The sequence below is a fragment of the Aedes aegypti genome, chromosome 1 (assembly GCF_002204515.2).
Source record: "Aedes aegypti strain LVP_AGWG chromosome 1, AaegL5.0 Primary Assembly, whole genome shotgun sequence".
Classification (NCBI taxonomy): domain Eukaryota; kingdom Metazoa; phylum Arthropoda; class Insecta; order Diptera; family Culicidae; genus Aedes; species Aedes aegypti.
Window position 1 is genome coordinate 96,569,681 of NC_035107.1, and position 4,332 is coordinate 96,574,012.

The following is a 4,332-nucleotide window of genomic DNA, read 5'->3' on the forward strand; positions in this document are numbered from 1 at the left end:
CAGATTCCCCCCCTCAAGTGTGATGAAAACTTACTGGTGTCTCTGTTAGAGAAGGCAAATGCCATTGCATCTAGCTTCAGCAAAAATCATCTGATAGGTAGCCATTTGGTTAGTCCAATGGAGCAAGCAGTCTCAGATACACTCCTCACTTTGAATAACACCCCCTGTTACGTCCCTGACAACAAGAAAATCTCGGTCGAAGAAGTCTCTGCAGCCATTAAAGGTGCTAAAAATATGAAAGCCCCTGGCTTTGATACACTCTTTAACCTGGTTCTCAAAAACCTTAGTGTGTCCGCTCTGTCCCACATTGCCAACATCTTCAACAGATGCCTAGATTTGAACTACTTCCCGAATTGTTGGAAGTTGGCAAAAGTGGTACCAATACTGAAACCAGGAAAAGATCCCACCAGTCCAAAGAGCTACAGGCCAATTAGTCTGCTGTCGGCTCTTAGTAAGCTGTTTGAAAAAGTGATTCTAAATCGAGTATTGGATCACGTAAACAACAACAACATCCTCCTACAGGAGCAGTTCGGCTTCCGTAAGGGTCACTCGACGTCTCATCAGCTGTATCGCGTAACCAATATCATTAGCAAAAACAAATCCGTCGCTAAGTCCACCGTCATGGGTCTTCTCGATGTAGAGAAGGCCTTTGACAATGTGTGGCACGACGGGCTTGTTTACAAGCTCTACCGTTATAATTTCCCGAACTATCTAATCAAGATAATCCAACACTATCTGAAAGATCGACAGTTTCGAGTGGCCCTTAGTGGTGAACTTTCGGACAGCTTACAAATCCCAGCCGGAGTGCCGCAGGGTAGCCTTCTCGGTCCAATACTCTATAGTATTTACACATCAGATGTGCCGCAACTTCCCGATGGATGTTACCTGTCTCTCTTTGCCGATGATACTGCCATTATGGTTAAGGGACGTAACACCAGAACCACAGTCAAAAAACTACAAGAATGCTTGAACTCCTTTCAACAGTATGCATCCCTGTGGAAAATAAAGCTGAATGCAGCCAAAACCCAGGTGATAGTTTTCCCATACAATCGCTCCCCAAAGTTACTCCCTCCCGATGACTGCAATATTGTTATGGATGGTGTTCCCATTGACTGGTCCACCGATGTCTTGTATCTGGGACTCACTATTGACCAGAAGCTCCTCTTCCGATCCCATGTAGAGAAAACAAAGACCAAATGCAACAAAATTGTAAAAGCACTATATCCCTTGATAAATCGCAGATCAAAATTATGTCTCAAGAACAAAATAGCAATATTCAAACAGATTATATCACCAGTAATAGATTATGCTATGCCCGTCTGGCAATCAACTGCAATGTCCCATAGAAAAACACTACAAATTGTTCAAAATAAGGCTCTTAAAATGATATTAAATGTTCCATACCATACTAAGAATACTGAAGTGCATGATATTGCAGGTGTTCAAATGCTGGATCAAAAAATAATAGCCAATTTTGATAAATTCAAAGCAAAGTGTCAACAGTCAGAATATGCAATGATAAATACGCTGTTTCAGCAAAATTAGGTTAGGATTGTAGTTAGGATTAGTTTGTAAGTATTTGTAAGGAAAAATTATAACATTTGCTAAGAGCAAAAAAAAAGGAAAACTCTAAACTATTATAAGAAACAACACTTTTGTGGAAGAAGATCAAAGCTGAAATGCCATGAGCAGCATCACTTGAAATGTAAAATGTACAAAAATGTAAAATGAAATGAAATAAATAAACCTTTAATAAAATATAAATAAGGGAATTACAAGATTAGCATTATGCTATTATTGCATCCCGACGGCACTGCAGCAGCGTCCTCGGAAACATCCTCAAATTGCCGTATTGTCAATTATTCGTAATAAATCAATTATTGTATGCTGCTATGAGATGAATTAAGAAATTATAGCAAGTATGTGATAAACACATTAGGGAATATTACACAATTAACTCTTTAAACACATTTGTTGGCTCCGGAAAGGGCCGATTGAATTGTTGAATTTGCGTAACACGGACACATTTTGGCGGCTCTGGTCGATTTTCTTCAGCCATCTCGAACAAATTAAAGAATATTACACAATCAACTCTTTAAAACACATTTGTTGGCTCTGAAAAGTGCCGATTGAATTGTTGAATTTGCGTAACACGGACACATTTTGACGGCGCACTGCTAGAGATCCTCCTCGCCCGTTGAGATTTTCGGTGCTGATGACGATGTGCGCTTCAACAAGCGGCTTTGGTCGATTTTCTTCAGCCATCTCGAACAAATTAAGGAATGTTACACAATCGACTCTTTAAAACACATTTGTTGGCTCTGGGAAGGGCCGATTGAAATGTTGAATTTGCGTAACACTGACACATTTTGACGGCGCACTGGTACAAATCCTCCTCGCCCGATGAGCTTTGCGGTGGCGATGACGATGTGCGCTTCAACAAGCGGCTTCAGTCGTGGCGGCGGGTTGTTGTTCCATTCGCGTTCCATTGAAAACTGAACTGAGAATGCGAAAGGCACTCGAGACTTGCTCGCCGACCATGTTCACAGTCTGACGGCAAAAAGAAGAATGAGCGAAGAAGCAGGAATCGGTCTGCTTTTATAGTGCGAAGCGGAACGCAAAAGAAGCGTGGAAAACTGCTTGCACGTGATTGGTTGCGTAAGAAAGGGGTCGACATTTTCCAAATTTTTAATAGTTTATTGTCGATATTCAATAGTTTTCTCCATTCGAGAAAATTGCTGTATACATTTCCGACCGATTGGTGGGAAAAATTTTAAAATCTATAGATAAATGACTGAGTTATTAGCGTTCAAAATCTTTCATAATTTCGTGACGGTCGCAAAATTTTAGATTTTCAATTGACACCCAGTATATTGCCGTAAGACGTAGTTAACGTCAAAAAAGATCCTAACTTTTTTGTCTATCGTAATGATCGATGATAGGGTATGTGGGGGAGTTGCAATCATCATTCATAGGCGTAACTTTTGGAAACTTTAGGTGTTTCAGTTAAAACACAGCTTGGTAAATATACTTTCATAGCTGCCTATTTGCCTTTTCAATACTCTGGACAGCAAGTTAATTTGCTCCAAACTTACTTGCGAAAATTGACTCGCAATAAGTCAAAATGTTTTGCCATTGGTGACTTTAATGCCAAATATCGGTCATGGAATCATTCACAAAGTTATTTCAACGGCTTAATTTTATTTGTTGAGTGCTCTTCAGGATATTTCTCAATTAAATACCCTGATAGCCCTACATGTTTTTCCTCTTCTAGAAATCCACCTACGATTGATTTGGTTTTAACCTGGGAGGGAGGCACCGATACTACACACGAAATATAGAACAATGTTTGTTTGAACTGCAAGATAACTCCAGCTTGCCAACAACAATCAAGGCAGGCTTGGGGAAAATCGCTAGTTTTCCTTTGTTGTGTACTTTCGATTTTTCCTGACAAACATGGAAAAAGGGCCACAGTTTTCTATGCACTAAATATTCATTTATATTGGAAAAAGTAAATCGATGCGTTTTTCAATGATTTATGTTCAATCCGATTGAAAGGTGCTCACGTGACATTACTTGCCTTGTGTGCATGCATTTATTTTCATTCGATTTTTGTCACTTTTGATGAAATGCGAAAATGTGTTTTAATCAGTTACGCGCTTTTTCATGTTAGTCCAATGTTTGAGATCTGGGCTCACAGTGACAGTTCGTGACAGCGGAATCCCGGCTCACTATGACGTACAGAAATTTTGTATTGGTTTCTCCCTCCCAGGTTTTAACCAACTCTAGTCATCTTTGTAGCCAATTAGTTACTCATGCTGATTTTGGTTCTGATCATGTCCCTGTTACATTTCAAATATCCCATGAAGCGATTCTCAATCCTATCAGCTCCAGTTTCAATTATTTACGAGCTGACTGGAATATATATGAAACGTTTTTAAAATTTGAATTCATGATTATAGACGATGATCTTAAACTCTTGATCCGTCTTAGAAACGTGAGGAGAAGGCAATTTCAACGCACTCGCGATCCTGCTATGAAAATTATATGGCAGGATTTGCAGAAAGAAATCAAGAAACGTTTTGCACAATTAAGAAACAAAAATTTTGAAAATAAAATTTTTCAATTGGACCCTGGCTCTAAGCCCTTTTGAAAAACACCTCAGAAGCCAATACCGGCATTGAAAGAGGAAAACAAATTACTACTAACCAATTGCGAAAAAGCTCAAAAACTTGCTGTGCAGTTTGAAAGTGCGCACAATTTTAATTTAGGACTTACTAGTCCAATTGAAAATCAAGTTACTCAGGAGTTCGAAAATATCCTCAATCAAGA